The 22,619-nt window shown below is 41.8% G+C and overlaps 95 pseudogenes; 51 read left to right on the top strand and 44 right to left on the bottom strand.

The window, feature by feature from the left end:
• Nucleotides 1–107: 107 nt before the first annotated feature.
• LOC142726561 (5S ribosomal RNA) lies at nt 108–226 on the bottom strand (annotated as a pseudogene).
• Nucleotides 227–293: 67 nt separating this feature from the next.
• Nucleotides 294–412, bottom strand: LOC142726517 (5S ribosomal RNA; annotated as a pseudogene).
• Nucleotides 413–479: 67 nt separating this feature from the next.
• LOC142726617 (5S ribosomal RNA) lies at nt 480–598 on the bottom strand (annotated as a pseudogene).
• A 67-nt stretch (nt 599–665) lies between these two features.
• On the bottom strand, nt 666–784 carry LOC142726546 (5S ribosomal RNA; annotated as a pseudogene).
• A 67-nt stretch (nt 785–851) lies between these two features.
• LOC142726620 (5S ribosomal RNA) lies at nt 852–970 on the bottom strand (annotated as a pseudogene).
• Nucleotides 971–1,037: 67 nt separating this feature from the next.
• LOC142726570 (5S ribosomal RNA) lies at nt 1,038–1,156 on the bottom strand (annotated as a pseudogene).
• A 67-nt stretch (nt 1,157–1,223) lies between these two features.
• Nucleotides 1,224–1,342, bottom strand: LOC142726548 (5S ribosomal RNA; annotated as a pseudogene).
• A 67-nt stretch (nt 1,343–1,409) lies between these two features.
• Nucleotides 1,410–1,528, bottom strand: LOC142726530 (5S ribosomal RNA; annotated as a pseudogene).
• Nucleotides 1,529–1,595: 67 nt separating this feature from the next.
• LOC142726518 (5S ribosomal RNA) lies at nt 1,596–1,714 on the bottom strand (annotated as a pseudogene).
• Nucleotides 1,715–1,956: 242 nt separating this feature from the next.
• Nucleotides 1,957–2,075, bottom strand: LOC142726623 (5S ribosomal RNA; annotated as a pseudogene).
• Nucleotides 2,076–2,328: 253 nt separating this feature from the next.
• On the bottom strand, nt 2,329–2,447 carry LOC142726508 (5S ribosomal RNA; annotated as a pseudogene).
• A 253-nt stretch (nt 2,448–2,700) lies between these two features.
• LOC142726476 (5S ribosomal RNA) lies at nt 2,701–2,819 on the bottom strand (annotated as a pseudogene).
• A 67-nt stretch (nt 2,820–2,886) lies between these two features.
• Nucleotides 2,887–3,005, bottom strand: LOC142726502 (5S ribosomal RNA; annotated as a pseudogene).
• Nucleotides 3,006–3,258: 253 nt separating this feature from the next.
• Nucleotides 3,259–3,377, bottom strand: LOC142726525 (5S ribosomal RNA; annotated as a pseudogene).
• Nucleotides 3,378–3,444: 67 nt separating this feature from the next.
• On the bottom strand, nt 3,445–3,563 carry LOC142726630 (5S ribosomal RNA; annotated as a pseudogene).
• A 67-nt stretch (nt 3,564–3,630) lies between these two features.
• Nucleotides 3,631–3,749, bottom strand: LOC142726487 (5S ribosomal RNA; annotated as a pseudogene).
• A 67-nt stretch (nt 3,750–3,816) lies between these two features.
• On the bottom strand, nt 3,817–3,935 carry LOC142726616 (5S ribosomal RNA; annotated as a pseudogene).
• Nucleotides 3,936–4,188: 253 nt separating this feature from the next.
• On the bottom strand, nt 4,189–4,307 carry LOC142726553 (5S ribosomal RNA; annotated as a pseudogene).
• A 67-nt stretch (nt 4,308–4,374) lies between these two features.
• Nucleotides 4,375–4,493, bottom strand: LOC142726532 (5S ribosomal RNA; annotated as a pseudogene).
• A 67-nt stretch (nt 4,494–4,560) lies between these two features.
• On the bottom strand, nt 4,561–4,679 carry LOC142726496 (5S ribosomal RNA; annotated as a pseudogene).
• Nucleotides 4,680–4,746: 67 nt separating this feature from the next.
• On the bottom strand, nt 4,747–4,865 carry LOC142726485 (5S ribosomal RNA; annotated as a pseudogene).
• A 67-nt stretch (nt 4,866–4,932) lies between these two features.
• LOC142726481 (5S ribosomal RNA) lies at nt 4,933–5,051 on the bottom strand (annotated as a pseudogene).
• Nucleotides 5,052–5,118: 67 nt separating this feature from the next.
• Nucleotides 5,119–5,237, bottom strand: LOC142726594 (5S ribosomal RNA; annotated as a pseudogene).
• Nucleotides 5,238–5,304: 67 nt separating this feature from the next.
• On the bottom strand, nt 5,305–5,423 carry LOC142726501 (5S ribosomal RNA; annotated as a pseudogene).
• A 67-nt stretch (nt 5,424–5,490) lies between these two features.
• Nucleotides 5,491–5,609, bottom strand: LOC142726460 (5S ribosomal RNA; annotated as a pseudogene).
• Nucleotides 5,610–5,676: 67 nt separating this feature from the next.
• On the bottom strand, nt 5,677–5,795 carry LOC142726621 (5S ribosomal RNA; annotated as a pseudogene).
• A 67-nt stretch (nt 5,796–5,862) lies between these two features.
• Nucleotides 5,863–5,981, bottom strand: LOC142726510 (5S ribosomal RNA; annotated as a pseudogene).
• Nucleotides 5,982–6,048: 67 nt separating this feature from the next.
• LOC142726470 (5S ribosomal RNA) lies at nt 6,049–6,167 on the bottom strand (annotated as a pseudogene).
• Nucleotides 6,168–6,234: 67 nt separating this feature from the next.
• LOC142726632 (5S ribosomal RNA) lies at nt 6,235–6,353 on the bottom strand (annotated as a pseudogene).
• Nucleotides 6,354–6,417: 64 nt separating this feature from the next.
• On the bottom strand, nt 6,418–6,536 carry LOC142726513 (5S ribosomal RNA; annotated as a pseudogene).
• Nucleotides 6,537–7,644: 1,108 nt separating this feature from the next.
• LOC142726562 (5S ribosomal RNA) lies at nt 7,645–7,763 on the bottom strand (annotated as a pseudogene).
• A 67-nt stretch (nt 7,764–7,830) lies between these two features.
• Nucleotides 7,831–7,949, bottom strand: LOC142726529 (5S ribosomal RNA; annotated as a pseudogene).
• Nucleotides 7,950–8,202: 253 nt separating this feature from the next.
• LOC142726615 (5S ribosomal RNA) lies at nt 8,203–8,321 on the bottom strand (annotated as a pseudogene).
• A 67-nt stretch (nt 8,322–8,388) lies between these two features.
• LOC142726587 (5S ribosomal RNA) lies at nt 8,389–8,507 on the bottom strand (annotated as a pseudogene).
• A 67-nt stretch (nt 8,508–8,574) lies between these two features.
• LOC142726586 (5S ribosomal RNA) lies at nt 8,575–8,693 on the bottom strand (annotated as a pseudogene).
• A 67-nt stretch (nt 8,694–8,760) lies between these two features.
• Nucleotides 8,761–8,879, bottom strand: LOC142726614 (5S ribosomal RNA; annotated as a pseudogene).
• A 67-nt stretch (nt 8,880–8,946) lies between these two features.
• Nucleotides 8,947–9,065, bottom strand: LOC142726536 (5S ribosomal RNA; annotated as a pseudogene).
• A 67-nt stretch (nt 9,066–9,132) lies between these two features.
• LOC142726565 (5S ribosomal RNA) lies at nt 9,133–9,251 on the bottom strand (annotated as a pseudogene).
• A 67-nt stretch (nt 9,252–9,318) lies between these two features.
• Nucleotides 9,319–9,437, bottom strand: LOC142726593 (5S ribosomal RNA; annotated as a pseudogene).
• A 253-nt stretch (nt 9,438–9,690) lies between these two features.
• Nucleotides 9,691–9,809, bottom strand: LOC142726563 (5S ribosomal RNA; annotated as a pseudogene).
• Nucleotides 9,810–9,876: 67 nt separating this feature from the next.
• LOC142726521 (5S ribosomal RNA) lies at nt 9,877–9,995 on the bottom strand (annotated as a pseudogene).
• Nucleotides 9,996–10,062: 67 nt separating this feature from the next.
• On the bottom strand, nt 10,063–10,181 carry LOC142726483 (5S ribosomal RNA; annotated as a pseudogene).
• A 67-nt stretch (nt 10,182–10,248) lies between these two features.
• LOC142726486 (5S ribosomal RNA) lies at nt 10,249–10,367 on the bottom strand (annotated as a pseudogene).
• Nucleotides 10,368–10,434: 67 nt separating this feature from the next.
• Nucleotides 10,435–10,553, bottom strand: LOC142726541 (5S ribosomal RNA; annotated as a pseudogene).
• Nucleotides 10,554–10,753: 200 nt separating this feature from the next.
• LOC142726618 (5S ribosomal RNA) lies at nt 10,754–10,872 on the top strand (annotated as a pseudogene).
• A 67-nt stretch (nt 10,873–10,939) lies between these two features.
• LOC142726531 (5S ribosomal RNA) lies at nt 10,940–11,058 on the top strand (annotated as a pseudogene).
• A 67-nt stretch (nt 11,059–11,125) lies between these two features.
• Nucleotides 11,126–11,244, top strand: LOC142726493 (5S ribosomal RNA; annotated as a pseudogene).
• A 253-nt stretch (nt 11,245–11,497) lies between these two features.
• Nucleotides 11,498–11,616, top strand: LOC142726484 (5S ribosomal RNA; annotated as a pseudogene).
• A 67-nt stretch (nt 11,617–11,683) lies between these two features.
• LOC142726597 (5S ribosomal RNA) lies at nt 11,684–11,802 on the top strand (annotated as a pseudogene).
• Nucleotides 11,803–11,869: 67 nt separating this feature from the next.
• Nucleotides 11,870–11,988, top strand: LOC142726506 (5S ribosomal RNA; annotated as a pseudogene).
• A 67-nt stretch (nt 11,989–12,055) lies between these two features.
• LOC142726474 (5S ribosomal RNA) lies at nt 12,056–12,174 on the top strand (annotated as a pseudogene).
• A 67-nt stretch (nt 12,175–12,241) lies between these two features.
• On the top strand, nt 12,242–12,360 carry LOC142726577 (5S ribosomal RNA; annotated as a pseudogene).
• Nucleotides 12,361–12,427: 67 nt separating this feature from the next.
• LOC142726477 (5S ribosomal RNA) lies at nt 12,428–12,546 on the top strand (annotated as a pseudogene).
• A 67-nt stretch (nt 12,547–12,613) lies between these two features.
• On the top strand, nt 12,614–12,732 carry LOC142726613 (5S ribosomal RNA; annotated as a pseudogene).
• Nucleotides 12,733–13,171: 439 nt separating this feature from the next.
• Nucleotides 13,172–13,290, top strand: LOC142726479 (5S ribosomal RNA; annotated as a pseudogene).
• A 439-nt stretch (nt 13,291–13,729) lies between these two features.
• On the top strand, nt 13,730–13,848 carry LOC142726539 (5S ribosomal RNA; annotated as a pseudogene).
• A 67-nt stretch (nt 13,849–13,915) lies between these two features.
• Nucleotides 13,916–14,034, top strand: LOC142726542 (5S ribosomal RNA; annotated as a pseudogene).
• Nucleotides 14,035–14,287: 253 nt separating this feature from the next.
• On the top strand, nt 14,288–14,406 carry LOC142726581 (5S ribosomal RNA; annotated as a pseudogene).
• Nucleotides 14,407–14,473: 67 nt separating this feature from the next.
• Nucleotides 14,474–14,592, top strand: LOC142726495 (5S ribosomal RNA; annotated as a pseudogene).
• A 67-nt stretch (nt 14,593–14,659) lies between these two features.
• Nucleotides 14,660–14,778, top strand: LOC142726590 (5S ribosomal RNA; annotated as a pseudogene).
• A 67-nt stretch (nt 14,779–14,845) lies between these two features.
• On the top strand, nt 14,846–14,964 carry LOC142726468 (5S ribosomal RNA; annotated as a pseudogene).
• Nucleotides 14,965–15,031: 67 nt separating this feature from the next.
• On the top strand, nt 15,032–15,150 carry LOC142726557 (5S ribosomal RNA; annotated as a pseudogene).
• Nucleotides 15,151–15,217: 67 nt separating this feature from the next.
• Nucleotides 15,218–15,336, top strand: LOC142726576 (5S ribosomal RNA; annotated as a pseudogene).
• A 253-nt stretch (nt 15,337–15,589) lies between these two features.
• On the top strand, nt 15,590–15,708 carry LOC142726601 (5S ribosomal RNA; annotated as a pseudogene).
• Nucleotides 15,709–15,961: 253 nt separating this feature from the next.
• Nucleotides 15,962–16,080, top strand: LOC142726515 (5S ribosomal RNA; annotated as a pseudogene).
• Nucleotides 16,081–16,147: 67 nt separating this feature from the next.
• On the top strand, nt 16,148–16,266 carry LOC142726612 (5S ribosomal RNA; annotated as a pseudogene).
• Nucleotides 16,267–16,519: 253 nt separating this feature from the next.
• LOC142726464 (5S ribosomal RNA) lies at nt 16,520–16,638 on the top strand (annotated as a pseudogene).
• Nucleotides 16,639–16,705: 67 nt separating this feature from the next.
• On the top strand, nt 16,706–16,824 carry LOC142726488 (5S ribosomal RNA; annotated as a pseudogene).
• A 67-nt stretch (nt 16,825–16,891) lies between these two features.
• LOC142726595 (5S ribosomal RNA) lies at nt 16,892–17,009 on the top strand (annotated as a pseudogene).
• A 67-nt stretch (nt 17,010–17,076) lies between these two features.
• LOC142726490 (5S ribosomal RNA) lies at nt 17,077–17,195 on the top strand (annotated as a pseudogene).
• A 67-nt stretch (nt 17,196–17,262) lies between these two features.
• On the top strand, nt 17,263–17,381 carry LOC142726550 (5S ribosomal RNA; annotated as a pseudogene).
• Nucleotides 17,382–17,634: 253 nt separating this feature from the next.
• Nucleotides 17,635–17,753, top strand: LOC142726497 (5S ribosomal RNA; annotated as a pseudogene).
• A 67-nt stretch (nt 17,754–17,820) lies between these two features.
• LOC142726520 (5S ribosomal RNA) lies at nt 17,821–17,939 on the top strand (annotated as a pseudogene).
• A 67-nt stretch (nt 17,940–18,006) lies between these two features.
• LOC142726463 (5S ribosomal RNA) lies at nt 18,007–18,125 on the top strand (annotated as a pseudogene).
• Nucleotides 18,126–18,192: 67 nt separating this feature from the next.
• Nucleotides 18,193–18,311, top strand: LOC142726555 (5S ribosomal RNA; annotated as a pseudogene).
• A 67-nt stretch (nt 18,312–18,378) lies between these two features.
• On the top strand, nt 18,379–18,497 carry LOC142726459 (5S ribosomal RNA; annotated as a pseudogene).
• A 67-nt stretch (nt 18,498–18,564) lies between these two features.
• On the top strand, nt 18,565–18,683 carry LOC142726540 (5S ribosomal RNA; annotated as a pseudogene).
• Nucleotides 18,684–18,750: 67 nt separating this feature from the next.
• LOC142726571 (5S ribosomal RNA) lies at nt 18,751–18,869 on the top strand (annotated as a pseudogene).
• A 253-nt stretch (nt 18,870–19,122) lies between these two features.
• Nucleotides 19,123–19,241, top strand: LOC142726564 (5S ribosomal RNA; annotated as a pseudogene).
• Nucleotides 19,242–19,308: 67 nt separating this feature from the next.
• Nucleotides 19,309–19,427, top strand: LOC142726492 (5S ribosomal RNA; annotated as a pseudogene).
• A 253-nt stretch (nt 19,428–19,680) lies between these two features.
• On the top strand, nt 19,681–19,799 carry LOC142726559 (5S ribosomal RNA; annotated as a pseudogene).
• Nucleotides 19,800–19,866: 67 nt separating this feature from the next.
• On the top strand, nt 19,867–19,985 carry LOC142726558 (5S ribosomal RNA; annotated as a pseudogene).
• A 253-nt stretch (nt 19,986–20,238) lies between these two features.
• On the top strand, nt 20,239–20,357 carry LOC142726514 (5S ribosomal RNA; annotated as a pseudogene).
• A 67-nt stretch (nt 20,358–20,424) lies between these two features.
• LOC142726636 (5S ribosomal RNA) lies at nt 20,425–20,543 on the top strand (annotated as a pseudogene).
• A 67-nt stretch (nt 20,544–20,610) lies between these two features.
• Nucleotides 20,611–20,729, top strand: LOC142726535 (5S ribosomal RNA; annotated as a pseudogene).
• A 67-nt stretch (nt 20,730–20,796) lies between these two features.
• LOC142726507 (5S ribosomal RNA) lies at nt 20,797–20,915 on the top strand (annotated as a pseudogene).
• A 67-nt stretch (nt 20,916–20,982) lies between these two features.
• On the top strand, nt 20,983–21,101 carry LOC142726631 (5S ribosomal RNA; annotated as a pseudogene).
• A 67-nt stretch (nt 21,102–21,168) lies between these two features.
• Nucleotides 21,169–21,287, top strand: LOC142726533 (5S ribosomal RNA; annotated as a pseudogene).
• Nucleotides 21,288–21,354: 67 nt separating this feature from the next.
• Nucleotides 21,355–21,473, top strand: LOC142726528 (5S ribosomal RNA; annotated as a pseudogene).
• A 67-nt stretch (nt 21,474–21,540) lies between these two features.
• Nucleotides 21,541–21,659, top strand: LOC142726462 (5S ribosomal RNA; annotated as a pseudogene).
• A 67-nt stretch (nt 21,660–21,726) lies between these two features.
• Nucleotides 21,727–21,845, top strand: LOC142726568 (5S ribosomal RNA; annotated as a pseudogene).
• A 67-nt stretch (nt 21,846–21,912) lies between these two features.
• Nucleotides 21,913–22,031, top strand: LOC142726619 (5S ribosomal RNA; annotated as a pseudogene).
• Nucleotides 22,032–22,092: 61 nt separating this feature from the next.
• Nucleotides 22,093–22,211, top strand: LOC142726591 (5S ribosomal RNA; annotated as a pseudogene).
• A 67-nt stretch (nt 22,212–22,278) lies between these two features.
• On the top strand, nt 22,279–22,397 carry LOC142726610 (5S ribosomal RNA; annotated as a pseudogene).
• Nucleotides 22,398–22,464: 67 nt separating this feature from the next.
• On the top strand, nt 22,465–22,583 carry LOC142726637 (5S ribosomal RNA; annotated as a pseudogene).
• The last annotated feature ends 36 nt before the right edge of the window (nt 22,584–22,619 follow it).

The following is a 22,619-nucleotide window of genomic DNA, read 5'->3' as shown; positions in this document are numbered from 1 at the left end:
TGACGAGAGCAGGGACATTCAGCTTAGAATGGCCATTGACATTAAATGCTTTAATCCATAGTCCTTTTTAATCGATTGTGAAACAAAATCTAAACGACATAATAAGAATTCAACCGCACCACGGATTCCCAGACAGTCTCCCACACTGGTACTAGCGAGGCCTTAAGCTGTGTAACTTCTGCATTCTGACGAGAGCAGGCACATTCAGCTTAGAACGGCCATTGACGTTAAATGCTTTAATCCATAGTCCTATTTAATCTATTGTGAAACAAAATCTAAACGACATAATAAAAAGTCAACCGCACCACGGATTCCCAGACAGTCTGCCACACTGGTACTAGCGAGGCCTTAAGCTGTGTAACTTCTGCGATCTGACGAGAGCAGGGACATTCAGCTTAGAATGGCCATTGACAGTAAATGCTTTAATCCATAGTCCTTTTTAATCGATTGTGAAACAAAATCTAAACGACATAATAAAAAGTCAACCGCACCACGGATTCCCAGACAGTCTCCCACACTGGTACTAGCGAGGCCTTAAGCTGTGTAACTTCTGCGATCTGACGAGAGCAGGCACATTCAGCTTAGAATGGCCATTGACATTAAAAGCCTTAATCCATAGTCCTATTTAATCTATTGTGAAACAAAATCTAAACGACATAATAAAAAGTCAACCGCACCACGGATTCCCAGACAGTCTCCCACACTGGTACTAGCGAGGCCTTGAGCTGTGAAACTTCTGCGATCTGACGAGAGCAGGGACATTCAGCTTAGAATGGCCATTGACATTAAATGCTTTAATCCATAGTCCTATTTAATCGATTGTGAAACAAAATCTAAACGACATAATAAAAAGTCAACTGCACCACGGATTCCCAGACAGTCTCCCACACTGGTACTAGCGAGGCCTTAAGCTGTGTAACTTCTGCGATCTGACGAGAGCAGGCACATTCAGCTTAGAATGGCCATTGACATTAAAAGCCTTAATCCATAGTCCTATTTAATCTATTGTGAAACAAAATCTAAACAACATAATAAAAAGAAAACCGCACCACGGATTCCCAGACTGTCTCCCACAATGGTACTAGCGAGGCCTTAAGCTGTGTAACTTCTGCGATCTGACGAGAGCAGGCACATTCAGCTTAGAATGGCCATTGACATTAAATGCTTTAATCCATAGTCCTTTTTAATCGATTGTGAAACAAAATCTAAACGACATAATAAAAACTCAACCGCACCACGGATTCCCAGACAGTCTCCCACACTGGTACTAGCGAGGCCTTAAGCTGTGTAACTTCTGCGATCTGACGAGAGCAGGCACATTCAGCTTAGAATGGCCATTTACATTAAATGTTTTAATCCATAGTCCTTTTTAATCGATTGTGAAACAAAATCTAAACGACATAATAAAAAGGCAACCGCACCACGGATTCCCAGACAGTCTCCCACACTGGTACTAGCGAGGCCTTAAGCTGTGTAACTTCTGCGCTCCGACGAGAGCAGGCACATTCAGCTTAGAATGGCCATTGACGTTAAATGCTTTAATCCATAGTCCAATTTAATTTATTGTGAAACAAAATCTAAACGACATAATAAAAAGTCAACAGCACCACGGATTCCCAGACAGTCTCCCACACTGGTACTAGCGAGGCGTTAAGCTGTGTAACTTCTGCGATCCAACGAGAGCAGGCACATTCAGCTTAGAATGGCCATTGACATTAAATGCTTTAATCCATAGTCCTTTTTAATCGATTGTGAAACAAAATCTAAACGACATAATAAAAAGTCAACCGCACCACGGATTCCCAGACAGTCTCCCACACTGGTACTAGCGAGGCGTTAAGCTGTGTAACTTCTGCGATTTAACGAGAGCAGGCACATTCAGTTTAGAATGGCCATTGACATTAAATGCTTTAATCCATAGTCCTTTTTAATCGATTGTGAAACAAAATAATAAAAAGTCAACCGCACCACTGATTCCCAGACAGTCTCCCACACAGGTACTAGCGAGGCCTTAAGCTGTGTAACTTCTGCGATCTGACGAGAGCAGGCACATTCAGCTTAGAATGGCGATTGACATTAAAAGCCTTAATCCATAGTCCTATTTAATCGATTGTGAAACAAAATCTAAACATCATAATAAAAATTCAACCGCACGACGGATTCCCAGGGAGTCTCCCACACTGGTACTAGCGAGGCCTTAAGCTGTGTAACTCCTGCGATCTGACGAGAGCAGGGACATTCAGCTTAGAATGGCCATTGACATTAAATGCTTTAATCCATAGTCCTTTTTAATCGATTGTGAAACAAAATCTAAACGACATAATAAAAATTCAACCGCACCACGGATTCCCAGACAGTTTCCCACACTGGTACTAGCGAGGCCTTAAGCTGTGTAACTTCTGCGTTCTGACGAGAGCAGGCACATTCAGCTTAGAATGGCCATTGACGTTAAATGCTTTAATCCATAGTCCTATTTAATCTATTGTGAAACAAAATCTAAACGACATAATAAAAAGTCAACCGCAACGCGGACTCCCAGACAGTCTCCCACACTGGTACTAGCGAGGATTTAAGCTGTGTAACTTCTGCGATCTGACGACAGCAGGCACATTCAGCTTAGAATGGCCATTGACGTTAAATGCTTTAATCCATAGTCCTATTTAATCTATTGTGAAACAAAATCTAAACAACATAATAAAAAGTCAACCGCACCACGGATTCCCAGACAGTCTCCCACACTGGTACTAGCGAGGCCTTAAGCTGTGTAACTTCTGCGATCTGACGAGAGCAGGCACATTCAGCTTAGAATTGCCATTGACATTAAAAGCCTTAATCCATAGTCCTATTTAATCTATTGTGAAACAAAATCTAAACAACATAATAAAAAGTCAAACGCACCACGGATTCCCAGACAGTCTCCCATACTGGTACTAGCGAGGCCTTAAGCTGTGTAACTTCTGCGATCTGACGAGAGCAGGGACATTCAGCTTAGAATGGCCATTGACATTAAATGCTTTAATCCATAGTCCTTTTTAATCGATTGTGAAACAAAATCGAAACGACATAATAAAAATTCAACCGCACCACGGATTCCCAGACAGACTCCCACACTGGTACTAGCGAGGCCTTAAGCTGTGTAACTTCTGCGATCTGACGAGAGAAGGCACATTCAGCTTAGAATGGCCATTGACATTAAATGATTTAATCCATAGTCCTTTTTAATCGATTGTGAAACAAAATCTAAACGACATAATAAAAAGTCAACTGCAACACGAATTCCCAGACAGTCTCCCACACTGGTACTAGCGAGGCCTTAAGCTGTGTAACTTCTGCGATCTGACGAGAGCAGGCACATTCAGCTTAGAATGGCCATTGACATTAAACGCTTTAATCCATAGTCCTTTTTAATCGATTGTGAAACAAAATCTAAACGACATAATAAAAAGTCAACCGCACCACGGATTCCCAGACAGTCTCCCACACTGGTACTAGCGAGGCCTTAAGCTGTGTAACTTCTGCGATCTGACGAGAGCAGGGACATTCAGCTTAGAATGGCCATTGACGATAAATGCTTTAATCCATAGTCCTTCTTAATAGATTGTGAAACAAAATCTAAACGACATAATAAAAATTCAACCGCACCACGGATTCCCAGACAGTCTCCCACACTAGTACTAGCGAGGCCTTAAGCTGTGTAACTTCTGCGATCTGACGAGAGCAGGCACATTCAGCTTAGAATGGCCATTGACGGTAAATGCTTTAATCCATAGTCCTATTTAATCTATTGTGAAACAAAATCTAAACGACATAATAAAAAGTCAACCGCACCACGGATTCCCAGACAGTCTCCCACACTGGTACTAGCGAGGCCTTAAGCTGTGTAACTTCTGCGATCTGACGAGAGCAGGCACATTCAGCTTAGAATGGCCATTGACATTAAATGCTTTAATCCATAGTCCTTTTTAATCGATTGTGAAACAAAACCTAAACGACATAATAAAAAGTCAACCGCACCACGGATTCACAGACAGTCTCCCACACTGGTACTAGCGAGGCCTTAAGGTGTGTAACTTCTGTGATCTGACGAGAGCAGGGATATTCAGCTTAGAATGGCCATTGACATTAAATGCTTTAATCCATAGTCCTTTTTAATCGATTGTGAAACAAAATCTAAACGACATAATAAAAATTCAACCGCACCACGGATTCCCAGACAGTCTCCCACACTGGTACTAGCGAGGTCTTAAGCAGTGTAACTTCTGCGTTCTGACGAGAGCAGGCACATTCAGCTTAGAATGGCCATTGACGTTAAATGCTTTAATCCATAGTCCTATTTAATCTATTGTTAAACAAAATCTAAACGACATAATAAAAAGTCAACCCCACCACGGATTCCCAGACAGTCTCCCACACTAGTACTAGCAAGGCCTTAAGCTGTGTAACTTCTGCGATCTGACGAGAGCAGGCACATTCAGCTTAGAATGGCCATTGACGTTAAATGCTTTAATCCATAGTCCTTTTTAATCGATTGTGAAACAAAATCTAACCGACATAATAAAAAGTCAACCGCACCACGGATTCCCAGACAGTCTCCCACACTGGTACTAGCGAGGCCTTAAGCTGTGTAACTTCTGCGATCTGACGAGAGCAGGGACATTCAGCTTAGAATTGCCATTGACATTAAATGCTTTAATCCATAATCCTTTTTAATCGATTGTGAAACAAAATCTAAACGACATAATAAAAAGTCAAACGCACCACGGATTCCCAGACAGTCTCCCACACTGGTACTATCGAGGCCTTAAGCTGTGTAACTTCTGCGATCTGACGAGAGCAGGCACATTCAGCTTAGAATGGCCATTGACGTTAAATGCTTTAATCCATAGTCCTATTTAATCTATTGTGAAACAAAATCTAAACAACATAATAAAAAGCCAACCGCACCACGGATTCCCAGACAGTCTCCCACACTGGTACTAGCGAGGCCTTAAGCTGTGTAACTTCTGCGATCTGACGAGAGCAGGGACATTCAGCTTAGAATGGCCATTGACATTAAATGCTTTAATCCATAGTCCTTTTTAATCGATTGTAAAACAAAATCTAAACGACATAATAAAAATTCAACCGCACCACGGATTCCCAGACAGTCTCCCACACTGGTACTAGCGAGGCTTTAAGCAGTGTAACTTCTGCGTTCTGACGAGAGCAGGCACATTCAGCTTATAATGGCTATTGACGCTAAATGCTTTAATCCATAGTCCTATTTAATCTATTGTGAAACAAAATCTAAACGACATAATAAAAAGTCAACCGCACCACGGATTCCCAGACAGTCTCCCACACTGGTACTAGCGAGGCCTTAAGCTGTGTAACTTCTGCGAACTGACGAGAGCAGGCACATTCAGCTTAGAATGGCCATTGACATTAAATGCTTTAATCCATAGTCCTTTTTAATCGATTGTGAAACAAAATCTAAACTACATAATAAAAAGTCAACCGCACCACGGATTCCCAGACAGTCTCCCACACTGGTACTAGCGAGGCCTTAAACTGTGTAACTTCTGCGATCTGACGAGAGCAGGCACATTCAGCTTAGAATGGCCATTGACATTAAATGCTTTAATCCATAGTCCTTTTTAATCGATTGTGAAGCAAAATCTAAACAACATAATAAAAAGTCAACCGCACCACGGATTCCCAGACAGTCTCCCACACCGGTACTAGCGAGGCCTTAAGCTGTGTAACTTCTGCGATCTGACGAGAGCAGGCACATTCAGCTTAGAATGGCCATTGACATTAAAAGCCTTAATCCATAGTCCTATTTAATCTATTGTGAAACAAAATCTAAACAACATAATAAAAAGTCAACCGCACCACGGATTCCGAGAGAGTCTCCCACACTGGTACTAGCGAGGCCTTAAGCTGTGTAACTTCTGCGATCTGACGAGAGCAGGGACATTCAGCTTAGAATGGCCATTGACATTAAATGCTTTAATCCATAGTCCTTTTTAATCTATTGTGAAACATAATCTAAACGACATAATAAAAAGTCAACCACACCACGGATTCCCAGACAGTCTCCCACACTGGTACTAGCGAGGCCTTAAGCTGTGTAACTTCTGCGATCTGACGAGAGCAGGCACATTCAGCTTAGAATGGCCATTGACATTAAATGCTTTAATCCATAGTCCTTTTTAATCGATTGTGAAACAAAATCTAAACGACATAATAAAAAGTCAACCGCACCACGGATTCCCAGACAGTCTCCCACACTGGTACTAGCGAGGCCTTAAGCTGTGTAACTTCTGCGATCTGACGAGAGCAGGCACATTCAGCTTAGAATGGCCATCGACATTAAATGCTTTAATCCATAGTCCTTTTTAATCGATTGTGAAAAAAAATCTAAACATAATAAAAAGTCAATCGCACCACGGATTCCCATACAGTCTCCCACACTGGTACTAGCGAGGCCTTAAGCTGTGTAACTTCTGTGATCTGACGAGAGCAGGCACATTCAGCTTAGAATGGCCATTGACGTTAAATGCTTTAATCCATAGTCCTATTTAATCTATTGTGAAACAAAATCTAAACAACATAATAATTAGTCAACCGCACCACGGATTCCCAGACAGTCTCCCACACTGGTACTAGCGAGGCCTTAAAGGGAATGTGTTGCCAGAAAAACATGTTTTTTTTAAAAAAATTAAACATTTAGTGTGTGGGTGATTAAACATTGTTCACATTTTTTTTATTTTTTTGCACGAGTCCAGGAAATATTATAAATTATTTCTAATTTATAATACTACCCATTTTTGGTCACTAGATGGAGCTGTTCCCAAAATTGCAGCATTGCAACGTTGGGTTAAAAGCCCTCGCTCTAGTGAGCTCTCAGCATCCCCCCCTCCTTTATCCTGGCTAGTGCAGGGATAAACGAGGGGTTTGAACGATGTAACCTCCTACACTGTGTGTCGCCATTTTTTGAGCTAACCCACAGTGTAGTAGGTTTACATACAGTAGTAAACACACACAAACACGAACATACATTGAAATCTCTTACCTGCTCCTGCCGCCGCGGCTCCCTCCGGCCCGTCCGCTCCGTTTGCTGCCGCTGGTGCAAGTGCACAAATCCGGAAGCCGCGACCGGAAGTAGTAATATTACTGTCCGGCCGCGACTTCCGGTCCACAGGAAAATGGCGCCGGACGGCGCCAATTTCGAATAGGACTGTGTGGGAGCGGCGCATGCGCAGTTCCCACACAGACGCCGTACACTGCAGTCAATGGGACGGGAGCCGTTCGCAGTCCCTATGGGACTGTGGCTGCCGTATTCCATGTCTGTATGTGTCGTTAATCGACACACACAGAAATGGAACAAAAAATGGCAGCCCCCATAGGGAAGAAAAAGTGTAAAAATAAGAAAAAGTAAAACACAAACACACAAATGAATATAAACGTTTTTAATAAAGCACTAACATCTTTAACATATAAAAAAATTATTTGTGATGACACTGTTCCTTTAAGCTGTGTAACTTCTGCGATCTGACGAGAGCAGGCACATTCAGCTTAGAATGGCCATTGACATTAAAAGCCTTAATCCATAGTCCTATTTAATCTATTGTGAAACAAAATCTAAACAACATAATAAAAAGCCAACCGCACCACGGATTCCCAGACAGTCTCCCACACTGGTACTAGCGAGGCCTTAAGCTGTGTAACTTCTGCGTTCTGACGAGAGCAGGCACATTCAGCTTATAACGGCTATTGACGCTAAATGCTTTAATCCATAGTCCTATTTAATCTATTGTGAAACAAAATCTAAACGACATAATAAAAAGGCAACCGCACCATGTATTCCCAGACAGTCTCCCACACTGGTACTAGCGAGGCCTTAAGCTGTGTAACTTCTGCGATCTGACGAGAGCAGGCACATTCAGCTTAGAATGGCCATTGACATTCAATGCTTTAATCCATAGTCCTTTTTAATCGATTGTGAAACAAAATCTAAACGACATAATAAAAACTCAACCGCACCACGGATTCCCAGACAGTCTCCCACACTGGTACTAGCGAGGCCATAAGCTGTGTAACTTCTGCGTTTTGACGAGAGCAGGCACATTCAGCTTAGAATGGCTATTGACGTTAAATGCTTTAATCCATAGTCCTATTTAATCTATTGTGAAACAAAATCTAAACGACATAATAAAAAGTCAACCGCACCACGGATTCCCAGACAGTCTCCCACACTGGTACTAGCGAGGCCTTAAGCTGTGTAACTTCTGCGATCTGACGAGAGCAGGCACATTCAGCTTAGAATGGCCATTGACATTAAATGCTTTAATCCATAGTCCTTTTTAATCGATTGTGAAACAAAATCTAAACAACATAATAAAAATTCAACCGCACCACGGATTCCTAGAGAGTCTCCCACACTGGTACTAGCGAGGCCTTAAGCTGTGTAACTTCTGCGATCTGACGAGAGCAGGGACATTCAGATTAGAATGGCCATTGACATTACATGCTTTAATCCATAGTCCTTTTTAATCGATTGTGAAACAAAATCTAAACGACATAATAAAAATTCAACCGCACCACGGATTCCCAGACAGTCTCCCACACTGGTACTAGCGAGGCCTTAAGCCGTGTAACTTCTGCGATCTGACGAGAGCAGGCACATTCAGCTTATAATGGCCATTGACATTAAATGCTTTAATCCATAGTCCTTTTTAATCGATTGTGAAACAAAATCTAAACGACATAATAAAAAGTCAACCGCACCACGGATTCCCAGACAGTCTCCCACACTGGTACTAGCGAGGCCTTAAGCTGTGTAACTTCTGCGATCTGACGAGAGCAGGCACATTCAGCTTAGAATGGCCATTGACATTAAATGCTTTAATCCATAGTCCTTTTTAATCGATTGTGAAACAAAATCTAAACGACATAATAAGAAGCCAACCGCACCACGGATTCCCAGACAGTCTCCCACACTGGTACTAGCGAGGCCTTAAGCTGTGTAACTTCTGCGATCTGACGAGAGTAGGCACATTCAGCTTAGAATGGCCATTGACATTAAAAGCCTTAATCCATAGTCCTATTTAATCTATTGTGAAACAAAATCTAAACGACATAATAAAAAGTCAACCGCACCACGGATTCCCAGACAGTCTCCCACACTGGTACTAGCGAGGCGTTAAGCTGTGTAACTTCTGCGATCTAACGAGAACAGGCACATTCAGCTTAGAATGGCCATTGACATTAAAAGCCTTAATCCATAGTCCTATTTAATCTATTGTGAAACAAAATCTAAACGACATAATAAAAAGTCAACCGCACCACGGATTCCCAGACAGTCTCCCACACTGGTACTAGCGAGGCGTTAAGCTGTGTAACTTCTGCGATCTAACGAGAACAAGCACATTCAGCTTAGAATGGCCATTGACATTAAAAGCCTTAATCCATAGTCCTATTTAATCTATTGTGAAACAAAATCTAAACAACATAATAAAAAGCCAACCGGACCACGGATTCCCAGACAGTCTCCCACACTGGTACTAGCGAGGCCTTAAGCTGTGTAACTTCTGCGATCTGACGAGAGCATGCACATTCAGTTTAGAATGGCCATTGACGTTAAATGCTTTAATCCATAGTCCTATTTAATCTATTGCGAAACAAAATCTAAACGACATAATAAAAAGTCAACCGCACCACGGATTCCCAGACAGTCTCCCACACTGGTACTAGCGAGGCGTTAAGCTGTGTAACTTCTGCGATCTAACGAGAACAGGCACATTCAGCTTAGAATGGCCATTGACATTAAAAGCCTTAATCCATAGTCCTATTTAATCTATTGTGAAACAAAATCTAAACAACATAATAAAAAGCCAACCGCACCACGGATTCCCAGACAGTCTCCCACACTGGTACTAGCGAGGCCATAAGCTGTGTAACTTCTGCGTTCTGACGAGAGCAGGCACATTCAGCTTAGAATAGCTATTGACGTTAAATGCTTTAATCCATAGTCCTATTTAATCTATTGTGAAACAAAATCTAAACGACATAATAGAAAGGCAACCGCACCACGGATTCCCAGACAGTCTCCCACACTGGTACTAGCGAGGCCTTAAGCTGTGTAACTTCTGCGATCTGACGAGAGCAGGCACATTCAGCTTAGAATGGCCATTGACATTAAATGCTTTAATCCATAGTCCTTTTTAATCGATTGTGAAACAAAATCTAAACGACATAATAAAAAGTCAACCGCACCACGGATTCCCAGACAGTCTCCCACACTGGTACTATCGAGGCCTTAAGCTGTGTAACTTCAGCGATCTGACGAGAGCAGGCACATTCAGCTTAGAATGGCCATTGACATTAAATGCTTTAATCCATAGTCCTTTTTAATCGATTGTGAAACAAAATCTAAACGACATAATAAAAATTCAACCGCACCACGGATTCCCAGACAGTCTCCCACACTGGTACTAGCGAGGCCTTAAGCTGTGTAACTTCTGCGATCTGACGAGTGCAGGCACATTCAGCTTAGAATGGCCATTGACGTTAAATGCTTTAATCCATAGTCCTCTTTAATCCATAGTCCTATTTAATCTATTGTGAAACAAAATCGAAACGACATAATAAAAAGTCAACCGCACCACGTATTCACAGACAGTCTCCGTGGTGTGGTTGAATTTTTATTATGTCGTTTAGATTTTGTTTCACAATAGATTAAATAGGACTATGGATTAAAGCATTTAACGTCAATGGCCATTCTAAGCTGAATATCCCTGCTCTCGTCAGATCGCAGAAGTTACGCAGCTTAAGGCCTCGGTAGTACCAGAGTGGTAGACTGTCTGGGAATCCGTGGTGCGGTTGACTTTTTATTATGTCGTTTAGATTTTGTTTCACAATAGATTAAATAGGACTATGGATTAAAGCATTTAACATCAATGGCCATTCTAAGCTGAATGTGCCTGCTCTCGTCAGATCGCAGAACTTACACAGCTTAAGGCCTCGCTAGTACCAGTGTGGGAGACTGTCTGGGAATCCGTGGTGCGGTTGACTTTTTATTATGTTGTTTAGATTTTGTTTCACAATAGATTAAATAGGACTATGGATTAAGGCTTTTAAAGTCAATGGCCATTCTAAGCTGAATGTGCCTGCACTCGTCTGATCGCAGAAGTTACACAGCTTAAGGCCTCGCTAGTACCAGTGTGGGAGACTGTCTGGGAATCCGTGGTGCGGTTGACTTTTTATTATGTCGTTTAGATTTTGTTTCACAATCGATTAAAAAGGACTATGGATTAAAGCATTTAATGTCAATGGCCATTCTAAGCTGAATGTGCATGCTCTCGTTATATCGCAGAAGTTAAACAGCTTAACGCCTCGCTAGTACCAGTGTGGGAGACTGTCTGGGAATCCGTGGTGCGGTTGACTTTTTATTATTTCGTTTAGATTTTGTTTCACAATAGATTAAATAGGACTATGGATTAAAACATTTAACGTCAATTGCCATTCTAAGCTGAATGTGCCTGCTCTCGTCAGATCGCAGAAGTTACACAGCTTAAGGCCTCGCTAGTACCAGTGTGGGAGACTGTCTGGGAATCCGTGGTGCGGTTGAATTTTTATTATGTCGTTTAGATTTTGTTTCACAATCGATTAAAAAGGACTATGGATTAAAGCATTTAATGTCAATGGCCATTCTAAGCTGAATGCCCCTGCTCTCGTCAGATCGCAGAAGTTACACAGCTTAAGGCCTCGCTAGTACCAGTGTGGGAGACTGTCTGGGAATCCGTGGTGCGGTTGACTTTTTATTATGTCGTTTAGATTTTGTTTCACAATCGATTAAAAAGGACTATGGATTAAAGCATTTAATGTCAATGGCCATTCTAAGCTGAATGTGCCTGCTCTTGTCAGATCGCAGAAGTTACACAGCTTAAGGCCTCGCTAGTACCAGTGTGGGAGACTGTCTGGGAATCCGTGGTGCGGTTGACTTTTTATTATGTCGTTTAGATTTTGTTTCACAATAGATTAAAAAGGACTATGGATTAAAGCATTTAATGTCAATGGCCATTCTAAGCTGAATGTGCCTGCTCTCGTCAGATCGCAGAAGTTACACAGCTTAAGGCCTCGCTAGTACCAGTGTGGGAGACTGTCTGGGAAGCCGTGGTGCGGTTGCCTTTTTATTATGTCGTTTAGATTATGTTTCACAATCGATTAAAAAGGACTATGGATTAAAGCCTTTAATGTCAATGGCCATTCTAAGTTGAATGTCCCTGCCCTCGTCAGATCGCAAAAGTTACACAGCTTAAGGCCTCGCTAGTACCAGTGTGGGAGACTGTCTGGGAATCCGTGGTGCGGTTGACTTTTTATTATGTTGTTTAGATTTTGTTTCACAGTAGATTAAATAGGACTATGGATTAAGGCTTTTAATGTCAATGGCCATTCTAAGCTGAATGTGCCTGCTCTCGTCAGAACGCAGAAGTTACACAGCTTAAGGCCTCGCTAGTACCAGTGTGGGAGACTGTCTGGGAATCCGTGGTGCGGTTGAATTTTTATTATGTCGTTTAGATTTTGTTTCACAATCGATTAAATAGGACTATGGATTAAGGCTTTTAATGTCAATGGCCATTCTAAGCTGAATGTGCCTGCTCTCGTCAGATCGCAGAAGTTACACAGCTTAAGGCCTCGCTAGTACCAGTGTGGGAGACTGTCTGGGAATCCGTGGTGCGGTTGACTTTTTATTATGTCGTTTAGATTATGTTTCACAATCGATTAAAAAGGACTATGGATTAAAGCCTTTAATGTCAATGGCCATTCTAAGCTGAATGTCCCTGCTCTCGTCAGATTGCAAAAGTTACACAGCTTAAGGCCTCGCTATTACCAGTGTGGGAGACTGTCTGGGATTCCGTGGTGCGGTTGACTTTTTATTATGTTGTTTAGATTTTGTTTCACAGTAGATTAAATAGGACTATGGATTAAGGCTTTTAATGTCAATGGCCATTCTAAGCTGAATGTGCCTGCTCTAGTCATTTCGCAGAAGTTACCCAGCTTAAGGCCTCGCTAGTACCAGTGTGGGAGCCTGTCTCGGAATCCGTTGTGCAGTTGTATTTTTATTATGTCGTTTAGATTTTGTTTCACAATCGATTAAAAAGGACTATGGATTAAAGCATTTAATGTCAATGGCCATTCTAAGCTGAATGTCCCTGCTCTCGTCAGATCGCAGAAGTTACACAGCTTAAGGCCTCACTAGTACCAGTGTGGGAGACTGTCTGGGAATCCGTGGTGCTGTTGACTTTTTATTATGTCGTTTAGATTTTGTTTCACAATCGATTAAAAAGGACTATGGATTAAAGCATTTAATGTCAATGGCCATTCTAAGCTGAATGTCCCTGCTCTCGTTAGTTCGCAAAAGTTACACAGCTTAAGGCCTCGCTGGTACCAGTGTGGTAGACTGTCTGGGAATGCGTGGTGCGGTTGACTTTTTATTATGTTGTTTAGATTTTGTTTCACAATAGATTAAATAGGACTATGGATTAAGGCTTTTAATGTCAATGGCCATTCTAAACTGAATGTGCCTGCTCTTGTCAGATCGCAGAAGTTACACAGCTTAACGCCTCGCTAGTACCAGTGTGGGTGACTGTCTGGGAATCCGTGGTGCGGTTGACTTTTTATTATGTCGTTTAGATTTTGTTTCACAATAGATTAAATAGGACTATGGATTAAAGCACTTAACGTCAATGGCCATTCTAAGCTGAATGTGCCTGCTCTCGTCAGATCGCAGAAGTTACACAGCTTAAGGCCTCGCTAGTACCAGTGTGGGAGACTGTCTGGGAATCCGTGGAGCGGTTGAATTTTTTTTATGTTGTTTAGATTTTGTTTCACAATCGATTAAAAAGGACTATGGATTAAAGCATTTAATGTCAATGACCATTCTAAGCTGAATGTGCCTGCTCTCGTCAGATCGCAGAAGTTACACAGCTTAAGGCCTCGCTAGTACCAGTGTGGGAGACTGTCTGGGAATCCGTGGTGCGGTTTACTTTTTATTATGTCGTTTAGATTTTGTTTCACAATCGATTAAAAAGGACTATGGATTAAAGCATTTAATGTCAAAGGCCATTCTAAGCTGAATGTGCCTGCTCTCGTTAGATCGCAGAAGTTACACAGCTTAACACCTCGCTAGTACCAGTGTGGGTGACTGTCTGGGAATCCGTGGTGCGGTTGACTTTTTATTATGTCGTTTAGATTTTGTTTCACAATAGATTAAATAGGACTATGGATTAAAGCATTTAACGTCAATGGCCATTCTAAGCTGAATGTGCCTGCTCTCGTCAGATCGCAGAAGTTACACAGCTTAAGGCCTCACTAGTACCAGTGTGGGAGACTGTCTGGGAATCCGTGGAACGGTTGAATTTTTATTATGTCGTTTAGATTTTGTTTCACAATCGATTAAAAAGAACTATGGATTAAAGCATTTAATGTCAATGGCAATTCTAAGCTGAATGTCCCTGCTCTCGTCAGATCGCAGAAGTTACACAGCTTAAGGCCTCGCTAGTACCAGTGTGGGAGACTGTCTGGGAATCCGTGGTGCGGTTGACTTTTTATTATGTCGTTTAGATTTTGTTTCACAATCGATTAAAAAGGACTATGGATTAAAGCATTTAATGTCAATGGCCATTCTAAGCTGAATGTGCCTGCTCTCATCAGATCGCAGAAGTTACACAGCTTAAGGCCTCGCTAGTACCAGTGTGGGAGACTGTCTGGGAATCCGTGGTGCAGTTGACTTTTTATTATGTCGTTTAGATTTTGTTTCACAATAGATTAAATAGGACTATGGATTAAAACATTTAACGTTAATGGCCATTCTAAGCTGAATGTGCCTGCTCTCGTCAGATCGCAGAAGTTACACAGCTTAAGGCCTCGCTAGTACCAGTGTGGGAGACTGTCTGGGAAACCGTGGTGCGGTTGACTTTTTATTATGTCGTTTAGATTTTGTTTCACAATCGATTAAAAAGGACTATGGATTAAAGCATTTAATGTCAATGGCCATTCTAAGCTGAATGTGCCTGCTCTCGTCAGATCGCAGAAGTTACATAGCTTAAGGCCTCGCTAGTACCAGTGTGGGAGACTGTCTGGGAATCAGTGGTGCGGTTGCCTTTTTATTATGTCGTTTAGATTTTGTTTCACAATCGATTAAAAAGGACTATGGATTAAAGCATTTCATGTCAATGGCCATTCTAAGCTGAATGTGCCTGCTCTCGTCAGATCGCAGAAGTTACACAGCTTAAGGCCTCGCTAGTACCAGAGTGGGAGACTGTCTGGGAATCCGTGGTGCGGTTGACTTTTTATTATGTCGTTTAGATTTTGTTTCACAATAGATTAAATAGGACTATGGATTAAAGCATTTAATGTCAATGGCCATTCTAAACTGAATGTCCCTGCTCTCGTCAAATCGCAAAAGTTACACAGCTTAAAGCCTCGCTAGTACCAGTGTGGGAGACTGTCTGGGAATCCGTGGTGCGGTTGACTTTTTATTATGTTGTTTAGATTTTGTTTCACAATAGATTAAATAGGACTATGGATTAAGGCTTTTAATGTCAATGGCCATTCTAAGCTGAATGTGCCTGCTCTCGTCAGATCGCAGAAGTTACACAGCTTAAGGCCTCGCTAGTACCAGTGTGGGAGACTGTCTGGGAATCCGTGGTGCGGTTGACTTTTTATTATGTCGTTTAGATTTTGTTTCACAATCGATTAAAAAGGACTATGGATTAAAGCATTTAATGTTAATGGCCATTCTAAACTGAATGTGCCTGCTCTCGTTAGATCGCAGAAGTTACACAGCTTAACGCCTCCCTAGTACCAGTGTGGGAGACTGTCTGGGAATCCGTGGTGCGGTTGACTTTTTATTATGTCGTTTAGATTTTGTTTCACAATCGATTAAAAAGGACTATGGATTAAAGCATTTAATGTCAATGGCCATTCTAAGCTGATTGTCCCTGCTCTCGTCAGATCGCAGAAGTTACACAGCTTAAGGCCTCGCTAGTACCAGTGTGGGAGACTGTCTGGGAATCCGTGGTGCTGTTGACTTTTTATTATGTCGTTTAGATTTTGTTTCACAATCGATTAAAAAGGACTATGGATTAAAGCATTTAATGTCAATGGCCATTCTAAGCTGAATGTGCCTGCTCTCGTCAGATCGCAGAAGTTACACAGCTTAAGGCCTCGCTAGTACCAGTGTGGGAGACTGTCTGGGAATCCGTGGTGCGGTTGACTTTTTATTATGTCGTTTAGATTTTGTTTCACAATAGATTAAATAGGACTATGGATTAAATCATTTAACGTCAATGGCCGTTCTAAGCTGAATGTGCCTGCTCTCATCAGATCGCAGAAGTTACCCAGCTTAAGGCCTCGCTAGTACCAGTGTGGGAGACTGTCTCGGAATCCGTTGTGCGGTTGAATTTTTATTATGTCGTTTAGATTTTGTTTCACAATCGATTAAAAAGGACTATGGATTAAAGCATTTGATGTCAATGGCCATTCTAAGCTGAATGTCCCTGCTCTCGTCAGATCGCAGAAGTTACACAGCTTAAGGCCTCGCTAGTACCAGTGTGGGAGACTGTCTGGGAATCCGTGGTGCTGTTGACTTTTTATTATGTCGTTTAGATTTTGTTTCACAATCGATTAAAAAGGACTATGGATTAAAGCATTTAATGTCAATGGCCATTCTAAGCTGAATGTGCCTGCTCTCGTCAGATCGCAGAAGTTACACAGCTTAAGGCCTCGCTAGTACCAGTGTGGGAGACTGTCTTGGAATCCGTGGTGCGGTTGACTTTTTATTATGTCGTTTAGATTTTGTTTCACAATCGATTAAAAAGGACTATGGATTAAAGCATTTAAAGTCAATGGCCATTCTAAGCTGAATGTGCCTGCTCTCGTCAGATCGCAGAAGTTACACAGCTTAAGGCCTAGCTAGTACCAGTGTGGGAGACTGTCTGGGAATCCGTGGTGCGTTGAATTTTTATTATGTCGTTTAGATTTTGTTTCACAATCGATTAAAAAGGACTATGGATTAAAGCATTTAATGTCAATGGCCATTCTAAGCTGAATGTGCCTGCTCTCATCAGATCGCAGAAGTTACAAAGCTTAAGGCCTCGCTAGTACCAGTGTGGGAGACTGTCTGGGAATCCGTGGTGCGGTTGACTTTTTATTATGTCGTTTAGATTTTGTTTCACAATAGATTAAATAGGACTGTGGATTAAAACTTTTAACGTTAATGGCCATTCTAAGCTGAATGTGCCTGCTCTCGTCAGATCGCTGAAGTTACACAGTTTAAGGCCTCGCTAGTACCAGTGTGGGAGACTGTCTGGGAATCCGTGGTGCGGTTGACATTTTATTATGTCGTTTAGATTTTGTTTCACAATCGATTAAAAAGGACTATGGATTAAAGCATTTAATGTCAATGGCCATTCTAAGCTGAATGTGCCTGCTCTCGATAGATCGCAGAAGTTACACAGCTTAACGCCTCGCTAGTACCAGTGTGGGAGACTGTCTGGGAATCCGTGGTGCGGTTGCCTTTTTATTATGTCGTTTAGATTTTGTTTCACAATAGATTAAATAGGACTATGGATTAAAGCATTTAATGTCAATGGCCATTCTAAGCTGAATGTGCCTGCTCTCGTCAGATCGCAGAAGTTACACAGCTTAAGGCCTCGCTAGTACCAGTGTGGGAGACTGTCTGGGAATCCGTGGTGCGGTTGAATTTTTATTATGTCGTTTAGATTTTGTTTCACAATCGATTAAAAAGGACTATGGATTAAAGCATTTAATGTCAATGGCCATTCTAAGCTGAATGTGCCTTCTCTCATCAGATCGCAGAAGTTACACAGCTTAAGGCCTCGCTAGTACCAGTGTGGGAGACTGTCTGGGAATCCGTGGTGCGGTTGACTTTTTATTATGTCGTTTAGATTTTGTTTCACAATAGATTAAATAGGACTATGGATTAAAACATTTAACGTTAATGGCCATTCTAAGCTGAATGTGCCTGCTCTCGTCAGATCGCAGAAGTTACACAGCTTAAGGCCTCGCTAGTACCAGTGTGGGAGACTGTCTGGGAAACCGTGGTGCGGTTGACTTTTTATTATGTCGTTTAGATTTTGTTTCACAATCGATTAAAAAGGACTATGGATTAAAGCATTTAATGTCAATGGCCATTCTAAGCTGAATGTGCCTGCTCTCGTCAGATCGCAGAAGTTACATAGCTTAAGGCCTCGCTAGTACCAGTGTGGGAGACTGTCTGGGAATCAGTGGTGCGGTTGCCTTTTTATTATGTCGTTTAGATTTTGTTTCACAATCGATTAAAAAGGACTATGGATTAAAGCATTTCATGTCAATGGCCATTCTAAGCTGAATGTGCCTGCTCTCGTCAGAGCGCAGAAGTTACACAGCTTAAGGCCTCGCTAGTACCAGTGTGGGAGACTGTCTGGGAATCCGTGGTGCGGTTGACTTTTTATTATGTCGTTTAGATTTTGTTTCACAATAGATTAAATAGGACTATGGATTAAAGCATTTAACGTCAATGGCCATTCTAAGCTGAATGTGCCTGCTCTCGTCAGAACGCAGAAGTTACACAGCTTAAGGCCTCGCTAGTACCAGTGTGGGAGACTGTCTGGGAATCCGTGGTGCGGTTGACTTTTTATTATGTCGTTTAGATTTTGTTTCAAAATCGATTAAAAAGGACTATGGATTAAAGCATTTAATGTCAATGGCCATTCTAAACTGAATGTCCCTGCTCTCGTCAAATCGCAGAAGTTACACAGCTTAAGGCCTCGCTAGTACCAGTGTGGGAGACTGTCTGGGAATCCGTGGTGCGGTTGACTTTTTATTATGTTGTTTAGATTTTGTTTCACAATAGATTAAATAGGACTATGGATTAAGGCTTTTAATGTCAATGGCCATTCTAAGCTGAATGTGCCTGCTCTCGTCAGATCGCAGAAGTTACCCAGCTTAAGGCCTCGCTAGTACCAGTGTGGGAGACTGTCTCGGAATCCGTTGCGCGGTTGAATTTTTATTATGTCGTTTAGATTTTGTTTCACAATCGATTAAAAAGGACTATGGATTAAAGCATTTAATGTTAATGGCCATTCTAAGCTGAATGTCCCTGCTCTCGTCAGATCGCAGAAGTTACACAGCTTAAGGCCTCGCTAGTACCAGTGTGGGAGACTGTCTGGGAATCCGTGGTGCTGTTGACTTTTTATTATGTCGTTTAGATTTTGTTTCACAATCGATTAAAAAGGACTATGGATTAAAGCATTTAATGTCAATGGCCATTCTAAGCTGAATGTGCCTGCTCTCGTCAGATCGCAGAAGTTACACAGCTTAAGGCCTCGCTAGTACCAGTGTGGGAGACTGTCTGAGAATCCGTGGTGCGGTTGACTTTTTATTATGTCGTTTAGATTTTGTTTCACAATCGATTAAAAAGGACTATGGATTAAAGCATTTAAAGTCAATGGCCATTCTAAGCTGAATGTGCCTGCTCTCGTTAGAGCGCAGAAGTTACACAGCTTAACGCCTCGCTAGTATTAGTGTGGGAGACTGTCTGGGAATCCGTGGTGCGGTTGACTTTTTATTATGTCGTTTAGATTTTGTTTCACAATAGATTAAATAGGACTATGGATTAAAGCATTTAAAGTCAATGGCCATTCTAAGCTGAATGTGCCTGCTCTCGTCAGATCGCAGTAGTTACACAGCTTAAGGCCTAGCTAGTACTAGTGTGGGAGACTGTCTGGGAATCCGTGGTGCGGTTGAATTTTTATTATGTCGTTTAGATTTTGTTTCACAATCGATTAAAAAGGACTATGGATTAAAGCATTTAATGTCAATGGCCATTCTAAGCTGAATGTGCCTGCTCTCATCAGATCGCAGAAATTACACAGCTTAAGGCCTCGCTAGTACCAGTGTGTGAGACTGTCTGGGAATCCGTGGTGCGCTTGACTTTTTATTATGTTGTTTAGATTTTGTTTCACAATCGATTAAAAAGGACTATGGATTAAAGCATTTAATGTCAATGGCCATTCTAAGCTGAATGTGCATGCTCTCGTTAGATCGCAGAAGTTAAACAGCTTAACGCCTCGCTAGTACCAGTGTGCGAGACTGTCTGGGAATCCGTGGTGCGGTTGACTTTTCATTATTTCGTTTAGATTTTGTTTCACAATAGATTAAATAGGACTATGGATTAAAACATTTAACGTCAATGGCCATTCTAAGCTGAATGTCCCTGCTCTCGTCAGATCGCAGAAGTTACACAACTTAAGGCCTCGCTAGTACCAGTGTGGGAGACTGTCTGGGAATCCGTGGTGCGGTTGACTTTTTATTATGTCATTTAGATTTTGTTTCACAATCGATTAAAAAGGACTATGGATTAAAGCATTTAATGTCAATGGCCATTCTAAGCTGAATGTGCCTGCTCTCGTCAGATCGCAGAAGTTACACAGCTTAAGGCCTCGCTAGTACCAGTGTGGGAGACTGTCTGGGAATCTGTGGTGCGGTTGACTTTTTATTATGTCGTTTAGATTATGTTTCACAATAGATTAAATAGGACTATGGATTAAAGCATTTAACGTCAATAGCCATTCTAAGCTGAATGTGCCTACTCTCGTCAGAACGCAGTAGTTACACAGCTTAAGGCCTCGCTAGTACCAGTGTGGGAGACTGTCTGGGAATCCGTGGTGCGGTTGACTTTTTATTATGTCGTTTAGATTTTGTTTCACAATCGATTAAAAAGGACTATGGATTAAAGCATTTAATGTCAATGGCCATTCTAAGCTGAATGTGCCTGCTCTCATCAGATCGCAGAAGTTATACAGCTTAAGGCCTCGCTAGTACCAGTGTGGGAGACTGTCTGGGAATCAGTGGTGCGGTTGCCTTTTTATTATGTCGTTTAGATTTTGTTTCACAATCGATTAAAAAGGACTATGGATTAAAACATATAATGTCAATGGCCATTCTAAGCTGAATGTCCCTGCTCTCGTCAGATCGCAGAAGTTACACAGCTTAAGGCCTCGCTAGTACCAGTGTGGGAGACTGTCTGGGAATCCGTGGTGCTGTTGACTTTTTATTATGTCGTTTAGATTTTGTTTCACAATAGATTAAATAGGACTATGGATTAAAGCATTTAACGTCAATAGCCATTCTAAGCTGAATGTGCCTACTCTCGTCAGAACGCAGTAGTTACACAGCTTAAGGCCTCGCTAGTACCAGTGTGGGAGACTGTCTGGGAATCCGTGGTGCGGTTGACTTTTTATTATGTCGTTTAGATTTTGTTTCACAATCGATTAAAAAGGACTATGGATTAAAGCATTTAATGTCAATGGCCATTCTAAGCTGAATGTGCCTGCTCTCATCAGATCGCAGAAGTTATACAGCTTAAGGCCTCGCTAGTACCAGTGTGGGAGACTGTCTGGGAATCCGTGGTGCGGTTGACTTTTTATTATGTCATTTAGATTTTGTTTCACAATCGATTAAAAAGGACTATGGATTAAAACATTTAACGTTAATGGCCATTCTAAGCTGAATGTGCCTGCTCTCGTCAGATCGCAGAAGTTACACAGCTTAAGGCCTCGCTAGTACCAGTGTGGGAGACTGTCTGGGAAACCGTGGTGCGGTTGACTTTTTATTATGTCGTTTAGATTTTGTTTCACAATCGATTAAAAAGGACTATGGATTAAAGCATTTAATGCCAATGGCCATTCTAAGCTGAATGTGCCTGCTCTCGTCAGATCGCAGAAGTTACATAGCTTAAGGCCTCGCTAGTACCAGTGTGGGAGACTGTCTGGGAATCAGTGGTGCGGTTGCCTTTTTATTATGTCGTTTAGATTTTGTTTCACAATCGATTAAAAAGGACTATGGATTAAAACATATAATGTCAATGGCCATTCTAAGCTGAATGTCCCTGCTCTCGTCAGATCGCAGAAGTTACACAGCTTAAGGCCTCGCTAGTACCAGTGTGGGAGACTGTCTGGGAATCCGTGGTGCTGTTGACTTTTTATTATGTCGTTTAGATTTTGTTTCACAATCGATTAAAAAGGACTATGGATTAAAGCATTTAATGTCAATTCTAAGCTGAATGTGCCTGCTCTCGTCAGATCGCAGAAGTTACACAGCTTAAGGCCTCGCTAGTACCAGTGTGGGAGACTGTCTGGGAATCCGTGGTGCGGTTGACTTTTTATTATGTCGTTTAGATTTTGTTTCACTATCGATTAAAAAGGACTATGGATTAAAGCATTTAATGTCAATGGCCATTCTAAGCTGAATGTGCCTGCTCTCGTCAGATCGCAGAAGTTACACAGCTTAAGGCCTCGCTAGTACCAGTGTGGGAGACTGTCTGGGAATCCGTGGTGCGGTTGACTTTCTATTATGTTGTTTAGATTTTGTTTCACAATAGATTAAATAGGACTATGGATTAAGGCTTTTAATGTCAATGGCCATTCTAAGCTGAATGTGCCTGCTCTCGTCAGATCGCAGAAGTTACACAGCTAAAGGCCTCGCTAGTACCAGTGTGGGAGACTGTCTGGGAATCCGTGGTGCGGTTGACTCTTTATTATGTCGTTTAGATTTTGTTTCACAATCGA

The sequence above is a fragment of the Rhinoderma darwinii genome, unplaced genomic scaffold (assembly GCF_050947455.1).
Source record: "Rhinoderma darwinii isolate aRhiDar2 unplaced genomic scaffold, aRhiDar2.hap1 Scaffold_628, whole genome shotgun sequence".
Classification (NCBI taxonomy): Eukaryota; Metazoa; Chordata; class Amphibia; order Anura; family Rhinodermatidae; genus Rhinoderma; species Rhinoderma darwinii.
The sequence above is the reverse complement of the archived record's forward strand: the minus strand, read 5'-3'. Positions and strand labels throughout refer to the sequence as shown.